The 16,220-nt window shown below is 36.3% G+C and overlaps 1 protein-coding gene across 12 annotated transcripts in view; it reads left to right on the top strand.

Annotated features, from left to right (window-relative positions):
- MIPOL1 (mirror-image polydactyly 1) overlaps positions 1–16,220 on the top strand; it is a 310,457-nt gene that overhangs the window by 217,291 nt on the left and 76,946 nt on the right. The gene's annotated exons all lie outside the window — the stretch shown is intronic.

The raw sequence follows: 16,220 nt of genomic DNA, 5'->3' as shown, positions 1-16,220 counted from the left end.
TTTTTGATATTTGCATGATATTCAGATATATCTTTACTATTAAAAAGGACATATTACGGCAGTAAATGCTTTGTTGACAGAAATACATACATCTACAGAAATACATGTTCCAGAGATACATATAATATAAAAAGAGGACTCATCATGAAAATATGAAATTTGAAATGAAGTGTTAGTCATAGAAACCAAAGATTGATATCTGAGAGTCTTGATGTAGAGGGTAGGGTGGAAAGTAGGTGAGAGATAAGAGCCTCTTGGTCTAGGGCTGCAGGTGAGGTCTCCAGAGAAAGACCTGACCCACCAGGTGTGTCTTTGCTAAAGCTGGGTCAGCTTCATTCTCCAAGTTCCACAAGAGTAGGGATCTTGGTGTCTTTCATTCATTGCTTTATCCCTAGTGCCTAGAACAGTGTCTGGCACAAAGTAGGTGTTCTGGAAATATTTGTCAAATGAATGAGTGATGACGGTGAAAATGAGCGTGTCCTCAACCAGACCCAAGAGTTTCCACAAATTGGCCTCCCAGCAATCAGAGCATCAGTTGTTCAGAAAATACTTGGAAGTGAGAGAACATTCTCTTTCACTCTTAAGATAATCTCTCCCTCCCCTACTTTACAAAGATCTGAAGGTTTCTGTTTAGGACTAGCCATATTTGAAAGACCATAATGAGTTAAATATTTTCAGCAAAGCTTTTCTCATACCACCATGCTGATACACACGACCTTTTCTAGCTGGAACACCCTTTATTTATCCTTGTTTGATTGAGCAACTCCTCCTTTTCCAGGACGCAGCTTAGACATCATGTCTTCCAAGAAGCTCCCTCAGCCCCCAGCCTTCACTCAGTCTGGGTTAGGTGCCCCCACTGTGTACTCGCACAGCTTCTTCTGCTTGTCTTTTGCAATTTTCCAAACCAGACAGTCTCTGAAGAAACATATTAAATAGTTTAGAACTAAATCACCTATGGCATCACACCAGATATTATTTGGTTTCAGAAGTTAGCTGGCTCCGAAAGCGTGGTGAATGCAATTTGTCATTGTACATTATAATATGCAATTGTGTATCAGAGCCAGAAAAAAATTATTTTAAATTTCCAGTTTCCGGAGGTACCTATCTATTTCAGCAGCAGTAACCCAATTTACGTTTTTCCATTTACGTGAGTAATTGGTTATCTGTGAAACATGAGTCCAGTGAGATGTTTGTGACCATTTTAAATTAAGGCCCCAGACAAGTACCTGCCAGGCTCAATGTACCCCTAGTTCTGGTCTGACCTGGGTCCCTGGCCAAAATTTGAGAAGTAGGGATATATCCTCATTATGTCACATAACATTTCAGAGATCAAAATCAATATAGACATGTCTTCCAGAAACATAAACCAGAAATACTAACTTCAAAACATACATATTCTATGCCCCCTTTCCAAACTTTGGTATACTGAGGTCAGCAGCGTACAAAATGAAACTCCTTTTAAAGCTGGAGTATGGTACCTTGCTCTCTCAAAATGTACACCACCATTTTATTAAATTACTCTTAGACAGGATTTTAGGAAAAATTCAGAAACTTTGCCTTCATAGCAATTGGACCATCAGTAATACCTTAAAAATTAACTTCATCTGTCACTGATGGTAGGAGGCTATCTATATTCTCTTCCATATATCGGTCGTTTCAGGCAAAAAAAATATAAACATTCCTTTCAGACCACGACAAAGTAAAATAAACAGATCATCCCAGTATTGCAAAATCCAGCGTTTCCACCTCAAATCTGGCACATTTGTAATATTTTCCATTCTGAAAACTTAACTTTAACCTTTTTACTCCCACACTTTTTTCGTTATTTTCACTGTTAACTCTTCTGATGTGAGATGCCTCCTGAAGGGTCATTAATGTAGGACAGTACTGTGAGTCACCAGCACTGACTTGATACTTAGGAAAATAATTCATGACTTTCTACTGTTAGGCTATTAAAATTCCTACCTCATAAGTCAGTCAGTATTTAGTGTTAAATTTATTATTAAATTTTTGGACTGAAATACATGCCAGAATAAAAAAGAAATGTGTTGACTTCCTTTAAAATCTGTAAGCATGAAATAAGTATAAATTGAAAGAAATCAGCCTCGTTTCTAGAAAGATCCTAAACAATTATCGAGTATTCTAATAAAACTTAAGTCTGAGGAGATTTCTTCCTTATTTAAAAAATAAGGCTGTCATTTCTTTTCTGTGTAGCCAGGAGTTAGGGTAAGGAAGACCGGGGGCCTAAAACTCGAGAAAGAATTCAAAAGCTAAAGATGTAAAGCCCAGCCTTACTGTCTGGAATAAAAAGCAAAAATCCAAATGTCTTCTGATTTTTACAGAGCATGTGGCAACTCTATAGCAACAGAAACTTTATAACATTTCCTTCTGACAGCAGCTGTACAACAGGTTTTGAACGAGTCTGGTGTCCTGTTTAGTGAGGTGAAAGGGGCTGGGCTGCTTCATGCCTGGAGTTGGCATTTGACCAAGGAGAGAAGTTCACTGGTGGTTTGTTTTTCCGTCGTGTGTGTGTGACATAGTACTGATTAAAATGAGCATTTTTAAATATTAATTCTCATTTTGTTCTTTTTCTGAGCAAGGTACTCAATAAAATGAAATCCAAATGCTTTTACACCTACGCACTATATGGCTGAGCAAATTATTTATGGAAGGGAAGGCAAGATAAAGTTGCTTTTAAGGGTCCTTTAACATATCAGTTTGATAACTAGCAAAACACCTTTACTGCCATTAAATATTTACCAAGACTTGGCTTTGGGCAAGGGGGCAGTTTAGGGCAACAAATTTGACTCTCTGCAATGCCATTGATTAGCTATCAGAAGGACATAGTTAATAAGTAACTTGAAGTATTACCGAGCACTCTACATTCTTGTCAAATCTTTTCTCTGAAGATGACCTCAAAAAAGTCAGTTGCGACCAGCATTCGCCCAACAACGATTGCACAAGCACAGCTGTGGGGGGAGAGGCGGCAGGTCCGTGCAGCGCTTAAGCGGTCTTTCCTCGTGGCTGTTGTCCTTGCTGCTGCACTTTAGAACCCAACGCGGTTGCGTTTAACTAGAAAGGACGCAGTTTACAGCACAGTAGCTGGCAATATCGGACCAGAATTGATTTCCGCTTTCTCCCCAGCGATTGCTTCCTTCAAGCTAATTAAAAAAGGCATAGAACGAAAATGACTCACATAAATTTTAAAGCAAAGTAAACAGTATTCCCTGGAGACCAAAACAAAAGTAAATAACGTTCATCCTGATTATTAGCCACATTTTTTTTGAAAGAATTCTGATGCCTGTAAATGTGATATAAGGCATGTTTTAGTGTTATCAGACTGCTGATAAACCAAGTATTCCCTTTTGAAGAAACCTAAATGAATGCTGTACTGAGTACTTGAGCTCTCAAAGAAACAATAACCTTACTTTTATCTTTATAATCCCTAAAACATGTAGATAAAGCAATCTAGTAGAAGCTTGGGCTGAGATTATACAAGTCTTCAATTTTCACATATTGTACAGAGAAACTGCTAAAAAAATTAGCAAAATAACAAATTGATTTCCTTTTAAATAAGGTGTATAGAACACACGTGTAATTTGCTAAAATTAAGGAATGATCCTGGTGTATGTGAATAACATTTCTCTGTAATTATCATAGCCAAAATCGTTGACAAAATTATGATGAAAGGTAATTTCTTATAACTCTATTCACTATAAAGAGACCTGCTTTAAATTTCACGAGCTAACATTTATTGATGATTACACTAAATTATGGTAAAATGATTGTAAAAATCAGAGAAATAAAGGAAAATAGGAGAGATGTAGACGTCACCCCCAGGAGAATCCTATCATAGCCCTCCTTCTTCCTTATCCACAGATCTGCCATGCAATACCACGTCTAGAATGGAAGGCCAGAATGATTCAGGTTAGAATCAGACCTTAAGAAATATTAATTCATTAATTAACAAATATTTGTTAAGCAGCTCTTCCAGGCAGTAAAGATAAAATGGTGAGCAAAATCTCTACAGGATCAGACATCTTTATCTGCTGCGGTCACTGTTGTGTCCCCAAGCATTTACTATGCACATGGCACTATATCCGTATAGTTGCTCAATAAATATCTATTGATTGAATGACCCCTTTCAAAGATTATTTCACTACAAGCAAATGTTCACTCAGCCACCAGGGGGGCCTCCAGGAGCACTTGTTTCTAGTAGCATTCCAGGAAAACTGCCGAAAGCCACAGTGATGCTATAGTAATGAGAGTCAATTTAAAATCCCTCCAGAATAGAATAACTCATCAAAGTTATTTTCACTTACTTTTCTTTCTTTCAATTCCTTTTCAAATCTTAGGCTGTTTATTACTCTTAGCGTTCACAAGGCAATCAACCTGTCAGCCCCATTTGTTAACCACAGACCGGTACTACATATCCATAGCGTATATCCTGCAGGACACATACCAATCACAAAGATTCTAGGCAGCCATTAAAACATGAAAAATTAAGAACCACATGAAGCGGGCCTAAGGAACCAGTAATAAAGTAATCAATTCCACAAATATTTTTTAGTATCTTTTCTGGGCACTAGAGATCAAATGGTGAAAAAAAAAACAATTGCTTAGCACGCATCCAGTTGAAAGGTCAGAATACTATGGGATCACATGAGAGGATCACCTAATCTGGACAACAGGTCAGATTTCTTAGAGAAACTCGTATCCAAGCTGAGATCTGAAGGTTGAGTAGGAGCTAGTCAATAAAAGAGGATAGGCTCAATGTTTCATCCCGGAAGCGATATGTTCATATTTGTGCTTTAGAAAACTCACTCAAAGCCAGAAAAAAGTGAAAAGACTACTGTAGTAATCCACTCAAGAAAATAAAAGCAGACATTCTAAATTAAGATAATGGTAAATGGGGCTGGAAAGAAGTAGAAAGATGCAAGGGAGATTTAAGTTTAAATCACAAGCATTGATTAGATGGTGTGGTGAGAGAGGGATGTCAAGAATGATGCGTAGGTTGGGGGTGTGAACATTGAGTAGAGAGGGGTGCCCACTGAGAGGGGAGGAAGAGTGAGGGCTGATTTGGAGAGGGGTATAAAATGAGATGTTGAGTTCAGTTTGAGACATACTGAGTTGTAGATATTTGCAGGGTGGTCAAGTGGCGATGTCTGCTAGGTGATGATGTAGATCTAGTCCTCAGGATAGAAATCTGAGCTGCAGAGAAATACTTCAGAGTTAGGAGTCATTACCTGTATAGATAACTAAGTGAGCCATGGGAGTGACATGAAATCAAGGGAGAGTGAGTAAAATGAGAAGACACCAACAGTGAAGGGTTCAGTAGAGGAAAAATCTCCTTTACCCAAAGAAGTTTGAGAAGCCTCAAGAAATACTTTTGATGAAGCAGAAAACCAGAACTGTATTTTCATGGAAAGCGGGGAAGGAAAGCATTTCCAGAAAGGATTGGCTTCAGATAGGTCAAATAAGATAAAGATTAAAAAGTGTCTTTTATATTTAGCAGCGAGATGATTGGAGCAGTTGTCGACAGAGCAGATTGCAGAGCCTTGACTAGAAGTTGAGAAGGTGAAGAGGCAAGCATAGACAATGTGATCTGAAACGAGATCATCCCATATTAGGTCCAAGAGAAATCCCGTCTTTTAAACCAGACTACAATACCTTTAGAACTTAGTGACTTGGAATTCCTGGTAGAAAACAAAACAAAACAAAAAGTCTTCATAAGTAGTATATCTGGCCTAAGTAACTAAAAGGTTCTAGAACTTTATTGTGTTTCCTAGATTTGAGCCTCAGTAGAGTTCCATGTCCTCTTGAAATTCAGAGCTATCCCACTCAGAGAAGGAAGGTGAGCCTGACCAGTTAGAGGCTGGTAGTCCCATGAGGTGATGGAGATACACAAAACACCTGCTGGCCAGAGCAGTTTTGTAAGAAGACAAATCTTGTTATCTTCTCTTTAAAATCCCTCAGTAGCTTCTCATTTGCCTGAGGACAAAGACCGAAATCCTTCTCATGTTCCAAAAAGGCCTATGTGATTAATCCCACCCACTAACACTAGCACTGGGCTTCACTTAGCTCCTCAGCCATCCTGCCCGTTATTATAAGGCCTTTGCACGTGCTCTTCCCTATGCCTGAAATTCTTCTTCCACCCTTCTTCCAACTAATACCTACTCTTATCTTTAAAATTCAAGTCACATGTCACATCCCCTCCTTGATAGCATTTATAATAATTTGAAATGTGTGTTTAGTCACGACTCTATCTCTAGCCCTAGCAAAGTGCCCAGCACACAGTTGTCATTCATTTATGTGAAGAAGGGAAGCAGAGCTTGAGGTGTCATCATGCAGCCACCCAATTCCAAGTAAAACAAAACATGTGCTTCCAACATGCATGTTCTGACTGGACCCTGTATTCAACAATTCAATAACCCAATTAATTGTATCAACAGCTATGTATCAGGCATCTAATTTCTCACCATTAAGGTTGATGTTACCTGTAGGTTTTTTGTAGATGTTCTGTATCAAGTTGAGAAATTTCTTCTCTATTCCTAGTTTGCTAAGAGGTTGTTTTTTTTTTTTTCGTGAATGAGTATTGGGGTTTTTCAAATCTTTCTTCTTCATTTATTGATATGATAAAATGATTTTTCTTCTTTAGACTGTTTTGTGCTGGATTATATCAATTGATTTTCTAATGTTGAACTGGGCTTACATACGAGGAATAAATCCTGCTTGGTCGTAGTGCGTGATTCTTTATCTATTTTATCGGGTTTGACTTGCTAATATTTTGCTAAGGATTTTTGCATCTATATTTATGAGAGAGATTAGTCTGTAAGTTCTCCTTTCTTACCATGTCTTGATCTGGTTTTGGTGTTTGAGTAATGCTGGCCTCCTAGATTGTGTTAGGAGGTGTTTCCTCTGCTTCTACCTTCTGGAAAAGATTGTAGAGAATTGCTATCATTTCTTCTTTAAGTGTTTGATGAACCCATGTGGGCCTGGTGCTTTCTTTTTGGAATGTTATTGATTATTGATTCAATTTCTTGAATAGGTAAAGATTTATTCAGATTATCCATTTCTTTGTGTATGAGTTTTGGTACTTTGTATCTTGCAAGGAATTTGGTCCTTTTCGTCTAAGTTATTAAATTTGTGGACATAGATTTGTTCATAACATTCTTTTATTATCCTTTTAATGTCCCTGGGGTCAGTAGTGATGATCCCCGCTTCGTTTCGTTGTTTTTTTTTTTTTTCCCTATTTCTCCACATAGTTATTTCTAAATCACTTTGATTAATTATCTTTTTAATTTTAATTTTTTGTTTATTGCAGTAACATTGGTTTATATCATTGTATAAATTTCAGGTGTACATCATTATACTTCTATTTCTGCATAGATTACATCATGTTCACCACCCAAATACTAATTACAACCCATCACCACACACGTGCCGAATTATGCCTTTCGCCCTCCCCCCTCCCCCCTTCCCCTCTGGTAACCACCAATCCAATCTCTGTCTCTATGTGTTTGTTTATTGTTGTTATTATCTGCTACTTAATGAAGGAAATCATACGGTATTTGACCTTCTCCCTCTGACTTATTTCGCTTTGCATAATACCCTCAATGTCGATCCATGTTGTCACAAATGGCTGGATTTCATCGTTTCTTATGGCTGAGTAGTATTCCATTGTGTATATGTACCACGTCTTCTTTATCCATTCGTCCCTTGATGGGCACTTAGGTTGCTTCCAAGTCTTGGCTATTGTGAATAACGCTGCAATGAACACAGGGGTGCATGTATCTTTATGCAATGGTGTTTTCAAGTTCTTTGGATAAATACCCAGCAGTGGAATAGCTGGATCATATGGTAGTTCTATCCTTGATTTTTTGAGGAATCTCCATACTGTTTTCCATAGTGGCTGCACCAGTTTGCACTCCCACCAGCAGTGTATGAGAGTTCCCTTCTCTCCACATCCTCTCCAACATATGTTGTTTCCTGTCTTGTTAATTATAGCCGTTCTGACGGGCGTGAGGTGATATCTCATTGTAGTTTTGATTTGCCTTTCCCTGATAGTTAATGATTTTGAACATCTTTTCATGTGTCTGTTGGCCATCTGTGTATCTTCTTTGGAGAAATGTCTGTTCAGGTCTTTTGCCCATTTTTTAATTGGGTTGGTAGTTTTTTTGTTGTTGAGATGCATGAGTTCTTTATATATTTTGGAGATTAAGCCCTTATCAGATGTATGGTTTGCAAATACACCTGAAATTTTTACAATGTTATAAACCAATGTTACTGCAATAAACAAAAAATTAAAAAATAAATAAATAAATAAGAGCAAAAAAAAAAACAGCATACTGCCTATGTTTTCTTCTAGAAGTTTCATAGTTTCGGGTCTTACATTGAAGTCTTTAATCCATTTGGAGTTAATTTTTGTGTATGGTGTAAGGTAAGGGTCTACTTTCATTTTTTTGCATGTGGCTATCCAGTTTTCCCAACACCATTTGTTGAAGAGACTTTCTTTTCTCCATTGTATGTTCTTGGCTTCTTTGTCAAAGATTAGCTGTCCATAGATGTGTGGGTTTATTTCTGGGCTTTCGATTCTATTCCATTGATCTGTGTGTCTGTTTTGTGCCAGTACCATGCTGTTTTGGTTACTATAGCTTTGTAGTATATTTTGAAATCAGGGAGTGTGATACCTCCAGCTTTGTTCTTTTTTCTCAGGATTCCTTTAGCTATTCGGGGTCTTTTGTTGTTCCGTATAAATTTTAGGATTCTTTGTTCTATTTCTGTGAAAAATGTTGTTGGAACTTTGATAGGGATTGCACTGAATCTATAGATTGCTTTAGGAAGTATGCACATCTTAACTATGTTAATTCTTCCAATCCAAGAGCACGGAATATCTTTCCATTTCTTTGTGTCTTCTTCAATTTCTTTCAGCAATGTTTTATAATTTTCGGTGTACAGATCTTTCACCTCTTTGGTTAAGTTTATTCCTAGGTATTTTATTCTTTTTGTTGCAATTGTAAATGGGATGGTATTCTTAACTTCTCTTTCTGCTACTTCGTTGTTAGTGTATAGAAATACAACTGATTTTTGTATGTTGATTTTGTATCCTGCAACTTTACCAAATTCGTTTATTACTTCTAAAAGTTTTCTGGTGGATTCTTTAGGGTTTTCTATATATACAATCATGTCATCTGCAAATAATGACAGTTTCACTTCTTCCTTTCCAATTTGGATCCCTTTTATTTCTTTCTCTTGCCTGATTGCTCTGGCTAGGACTTCCAGTACTATGTTAAATAGGAGTGGTGAGAGTGGGCATCCTTGTCTGGTTCCTGTTCTTAGAGGGATAGGTTTCAGTTTTTCACCATTGAGGATGATATTAGCTGTGGGTTTGTCATATATGGTCTTTATTATGTTGAGGTACTTTCCTTCTATCCCCATTTTATTCAGAGTTTTTATCATAAATGGATGCTGTATCTTGTCAAATGCTTTCTCTGCATCTATTGAGATGATCATGTGATTTTTATTCTTCATTTTATTAATGTGGTGTATCACGTTGATTGATTTGCAAATGTTGAACCATCCCTGCATACCTGGAATAAATCCCACTTGATCATGGTGTATAATCTTTTTAACGTATTGTTGTATGTGATTTGCTAGTATTTTGTTGAGGATTTTTGCATCGATGTTCATCAGTGATATTGGCCTGTAGTTTTCTTTTTTTTGTGTGTGTTGTCCTTGTCTGGTTTTGGTATCAGGGTAATGTCAGCTTCGTAGAATGAGTTAGGGAGCTTCCCCGCCCTCCTCAATTTTTTGGAAGAGTTTGAGAAGGATAGGTATTAAGTCTTCTTTGAATGTTTGGTAGAATTCACCAGGGAAGCCATCTGGTCCTGGACTTTTATTTTTGGGGAGGTTTGTGATTACTATTTCGATCTCCTTACTGGTGATTGGTCTATTCAAATTCTCTACTTCTTCTTGATCCAGTTTTGGAAGGTTGTATGATTCTAAGAATTTATCCATTTCTTCCAGATTGTCGAATTTGTTGGCATATAGCTTTTCATAGTATTCTCTTATAATCTTTTGTATTTCTGAGGTGTCTGTTGTAATTTCTCCTCTTTCGTTTCTGATTTTACTTATTTGTGCCTTCTCTCTTTTTTTCCTGGTGAGTCTAGCTAAAGGTTTGTCAATTTTGTTGATCTTTTCAAAGAACCAGCTCTTGGTTTTATTAATTTTTTCTATTGTTTTTTTGGTCTCTATTTCATTTATTTCTGCTCTAATTTTTATGCTTTCCCTTCTTCTACTGATTTGGGGCTTTGTTTGTTCTTCTTTTTCCAGTTCCTTTAGGTGCATTGTTAGATTGTTTATTTGAGATTTTTCTTGTTTGTTGAGATAGGCCTGTATTGCTATAAACTTCCCTCCTAGAACCGCTTTTGCTGTATCCCACAAATTCTAGCATGTCGTATTTTCATTTTCATTTGTCTCCAGGTATTTTTTGATTTCTTCTGTGATTTCTTCATTGACCCAGTCGTTGTTCAGTAGCATTTTGTTTAATCTCCACGTATTTGTGGCTTTTCTGATTTTCTTCCTATAGTTGATTTCTAGTTTCATACCAGTGTGGTCAGAAAAGATGCTTGGTATTATTTCAATCTTCTTAAATTTCTGGAGACTTGTTTTGTGGCCTAATATGTGATCAATCCTGGAGAATGTTCCATGTGCATTTGAAAAGAACGTGTATTCTTCAGTTTTTGGATGGAATGCTCTGTATATATCTACTAGGTCCATCTGTTCTAGTGTGTCGTTTAAGGCCAATGTTTCCTTATTGATCTTCTGTTTGGATGATCTATCCGTTGGTGTAAGTGGAGTGTTAAAGTCCCCTACTATTATTGTGTTACTGTCTATTTCTGTTTTTATGTCTGTTAATAATTGCTTTATATATTTAGGTGCACCTACATTGGGTGCGTAGATATTTACAAGTGTTATATCTTCTTGTTGGATTGTTCCCTTGATCATTATGTAATGCCCTTCTTTGTCTCTTTTTACAGTTTTTGTTTTAAAGTCTATTTTGTCTGATATGAGTACTGCTACCCCAGCTTTCTTTTCATTGCCATTAGCGTGGACTATCTTTTTCCATCCCTTCACTTTCAGTTTGTAAGTGTCTTTAGGTCTGAAGTGTGTCTCTTGTATGCAGCATATATATGGGTCTTGTTGTTTTATCCAGTCAGCCACCCTATGCCTTTTAATTGGAGCATTTAGTCCAGTGACGTTTAAAGTAGCTATTGATAAGTATGTACTCACTGCCATTTTTTAACTTTTTTTTTTCTCAGTGTTTTAGTAGTCCTTCTCTGTTCCTTTCTCCTTCTATACAGAATTGATGGTCTCTTTAGTTTGACCTCTGTCTGAAAGCTCTACTCTTTAACTCCCCTCCTCCCTCATTTTATGTTTTTGATATCATATCTAACCTCTTTTTTGTGCATTTGTATCCATTACCCTCTTATCATGGAAATAGATAATTTTTCCTATTTGTGGTCTTCTCTTTTCCCCTTAAATCAGTCCCTTTAACATTTCTTGTAGCACTGGTTTCTTGTTGACGAGCTCCTTTAATTTTTGCTTGTCTGGGAAATTTTTGGTCTCTCCTTCCATTTTGAATGATAACCTTGCTGGGTAGAGTATTCTTGGCTGTAAGATTTTTCCTTTTAGCACTTTAAATATATCGTGCCACTCTCTTCTAGCCTGTAAGTTTTCTGCTGAGAAGTCAGCTGATAGCCTTATGGGGTTTCCTTTGTATGTAACTTGACTTTCTCTTGTGGCTTTTAGGATTCTCTCTTTATCTTTAATTCTGGACATTTTGATTATGATGTGTCTTGGTGTGGGCCTCTTTGGGTTCATCTTGTTTGGGGCTCTCTGTGCTTCCTGTACCTGGATGTCTGTTTCCTTCCTTAGGTTAGGGAAGTTTTCATCTATTATTTCTTGAAATAGATTTTCTGCCCCTTTGTCTCGCTCTTCTCCTTCCGAGACACCTATAACATGGATGTTAGTGCGCTTGATTTTGTCCCAGAGGTCCCTTAGACTGTCCTCACTCTTTTTAATTCCTTTCTCTTTTACCTGTTCAGCTTGGGTTCATTTCTGATGTTAGTGATTTATATCATCTGTCTTTTTTTTCTTGGTAAGCCTGGCTAGAGGTTCATCAGTTTTATTGATTGTGGTAGGCCAAAAATGACACGCCAAAAGATATCCATATTAAATCACTGGAACCTTTGAGTGTTACCTTACTTGGCAAAAGATGTGATTAAGTTAAGGAACTTGAGAGGTGGCGCTTATTCTGGGTTATCGGGGGAGGTCCTAAATGCCATCACATGTCTTCCTATAAGAGAAAGGCAGAGGGAGTTTTGAGAGAGAGACACACAGAGGAGAAAACCATGTGAAGAGACTAGAGTGATGCAGCCGCAAGTGAAGGAATGCTGACAGCTGCCAGAAGCTGGAAGAGGCAGGGGAAGGATTTCCCCTAGAGCCTCTGGAGGGAGCGTGGTCCTGCTGACACCTTGATTTCAGACTTCTGGCCTCCAGACTGTGAGAGAATAAATTTCTGTTGTTTAAAGCCACCAATTTCTGGTAATTTATTTTGGCAGCCCTATGAAACTAATACATTGATCTTTTCAAAGAATCAGCTTTTGGTTTTGATTATTTTCTCCATTGATTTCCTGTTTTAAATTTCATTGATTTCTGCTCTGAATTTTATTTCTTTTCTTCTGCTTCCTTTATGTTTACATTACTCTTCTTGGTCTAGTTTCCTAAGGTAGAGGCTTATGTTATTGATTTTAGATCTTTCTTCTTTTCTAATATATCTATTCAGTGCTATAAATTTTCCTCTAAGCACTTTTTTTCCTGAATCCCACAAACTTTGATAAGTTGTATTTTTATTTTCATGTCATTCAAAATATTTTTCACTTTCTCTTGAGACTTCATCTTTGACTCAAGTGTTATTTAGAAGTACGTTGTTTAATCCTCAAATATTTTGGGATTTTCCAGTTATCAATTAATTTGCTAAGGCTCTTTCAAGCAAATAATAGTTAACTTTCCTTGCTTATTTTTGAGGAAATTAGCTAATGCTCCAGTATAATAGGCCTTAATTGTGGATGACATACAGTTACAGGGAAATACATTCAGTACAGTTAAGAATGTGGTTGAGGAGATTTAATTTGTAAATCAGACAGTGAAGCGATCCCACTGATTTGCCACTTCTGTTGCCTTAGTTGGTTTCATTTAATGAAATAACTTTAACAAGTTATTTCAGAGACAAAATAATTTCTTTATTATAAAGTAAGTCAATTAATTCTGAACTTAAAATTTCAAGAATTTTAAAGTGGATGTAGTGATCAATGTGTTAATATTTATTGAAAAGGTTCTGGATACTACATTTTATGATATAAACTTGTAGTCACTCAATATTTGTTGAATTCATTGACTAGAAAAGAAATGTAACAATCATACTCCTAACTCTCAAGACCCATTAAAAAATATTTAGGGCCAGCCCGGTGGCATAGTGGTTAAGTTTGGCGCACTCCACTTTGGCACCCCAGGTTTGCAGGTTTAGATCCCCAGCACGGACCTACACTACTCATCAAGCCATGCTGTGGCAACAACCTCCATACAAAATAGAGGAAGATTGGCACAGATGTTAGCTCAGGGCCAGTCTTCCTCACACATACAAAAAAATTAATTATTAAATGTGCTACAGCACTTGAAATTGGTGAAGGATCTGTTCCTGACTATCTAAGAGTGGATTATATGCTTCATGAATTTGGTGACCTGGGAAGCAAAATAGTAGGGGGCTATGGTCACAAAACCACTCATATTTATATACTGCTATACAATATAATTTTGCTTATATTTTTATAAGCAAAAAAAAATAATCTATCTTAAATTTTATCACAAACAAATAAATAGGATGTTATGGGCATCACTGAAACTATGAAATAGGAACCGTGGCTAGAAATGAATTTAAAAAAGTATACCTTCAAATTTAATGAAAGAGAGAATTATGCTTCTGAGAAATAGAATGTATTGAAGAAAGAAATGGAAATTTTGTTTATTTGTTTATTTTTCAAATGGAAATTTTGGAACTGAGAAGCACAATAACTGCAATGAAAAGCCCAGTGGATGGGCTCAATAGCAGAACTGAAAGGACAGAGAAGAGACTCAGTGAACTGGAAGATAGAACAATAGACATGACCCAGTCTGAAGAACAGAGTCAGAGCCTCAGGGACCTGAGGACTATAATAAAAGATCTAACGTTTGTGTCATTGGAATCATGGAAGGAGAAAAGGGAGAGGATGGAGCTGAAAAATTACACTAATGTAATTAATGTAAATACTAATGTAAATAATGACTGAAAATTTTCCAAATGTGGCAAGAAACATAAATCTGCAAGAAGCCGAGAGAGCTCCAAAGAGGGAAAGCCAAATAAACACACACCAAGATACATCACAATTAAACTTCTGAGAACTAAAGACAAAGACATCATCTTGAAAGCAGCCAGAGAACAACACCTTACTTATAGGGGAAAAGCAATTCAAATTACAGCAGGTTTCTAATCAGAAACTGGAGGCCAGAAGAGAGTAGCACAATGTTTTTCAAAGGCTGAAAGAAAAGAACTGTCAATTCAGAATCCTAGACCCAGTGAAATATACTTCAAGAATAAAGGCAGAAGTCAAGGTATTCTCGGATGAGAGAAAACTAAGAGACTTTGTCTTGAGATCTATGCTAAAAGAATGGCTAATGGAGGTTATCTAAACAGAAAGTAAATGATAAAAGAACAAACCTTGGAGTGTCAGGAAAGAAGAAAGAACACTGAGCAAAATATGGAGAAATATAATAGGCCCTTTGAGTTTTTAAATTATGTTGGATGGTTGAAGGAAAAATTATAACACTCTGATTTCGTTCTAAATAATGTAAAGGATATATTTTAAACAATTATATTATAAAAAAGGGAGGGCAGAAGATTGTAAAGACAGGTAAGTTTTCTGTATTCCACTGGAGCTGGTAAAATAATGACATCAATAGACTATGATAACTTATGTATATATAATATTATACCTAAAGCAACAATTTTAAAAGCTATACAAAGAGACACACCAAAAAAACACTGTAGATATATAAAAATGGAATTCCAAAATATGTTCAAATAACTCAAAGGGAGGCAGGAAAAAGAAAACAGAGAAACCAAACAACAACAGGAAAACCTCAGGAACAAGAAACAGAACATGAAAAATAAAATGGCAGGCTTAAGCTCCAACTTAAATCTCAATGGTCTAAATATAATAATTAAAAGACAGAGGTTGACAGAGTGGATTAAAAATCATGGCTCAACTATATGCTATCTACAAGAAACAGCAAATATGATATAGATAAATTAAGATAAAAGAATAGAAGGTAAATCATTAAAACATTAATCAAAGGAAAGTAGGAGTGGCTATTCTAATATCAGATAAGTGCACTTTAGAGCAAAGAAAGTTAGCAGAGAGGGGCATTATATTATGATAAAAGTCAATCCACTAAGAAGACATAGCAATCTTAAATGTATATGCAGCAAACAACAGAACTGAAAATATATGAAGCAAAAACTGATAGAACTGAAAAGAGAAATAGACAAATCCACAATTATAAATTGGAGATTTCAACACCTTTCTCTCACTTGATGGAAGAAAATCCAAGGATACAGAAAAATTCAGTATTACTATCAACCATCAGGATCTAATCAACATTTTTAGACATTCCACACAACAACAGTAGGATACATATTCTTTTTAAAAATACCCATAGAACATATACCAAGATAGATCATATTCTGAGTCATAAAACAAACCCCAATTAAGTTAAAAGAATTGAAATCATACAGAGTATATTCTCTGACCACAATAAAATCAGAACAGAAATCAGCAACAGCAAAATAACAGGCAAATCTCCAAACACTTGGAAACTAAACAACACATTTCTAAATAATCCATGAGTCAAAGAAGAACTCTCAAGGGAAATTTTTTAAAAATACATGGAAGTGAATGAAAATAAAAATACAACATACCAAAATTTGTGGGACACAGCTAAAGCAGTGCTGACGGGGAAATTTATAGCACCAAATGTATACAGTAGCAAAATTAGAAATATATCAAATCAACAATCTAAGCTTCTACCTCAAGAATCTAGAAAGAAAAATAGAAAAAGAAAAA

Source organism: Diceros bicornis, chromosome 5, assembly GCF_020826845.1.
Source record: "Diceros bicornis minor isolate mBicDic1 chromosome 5, mDicBic1.mat.cur, whole genome shotgun sequence".
Classification (NCBI taxonomy): domain Eukaryota; kingdom Metazoa; phylum Chordata; class Mammalia; order Perissodactyla; family Rhinocerotidae; genus Diceros; species Diceros bicornis.
The sequence above is the reverse complement of the archived record's forward strand: the minus strand, read 5'-3'. Positions and strand labels throughout refer to the sequence as shown.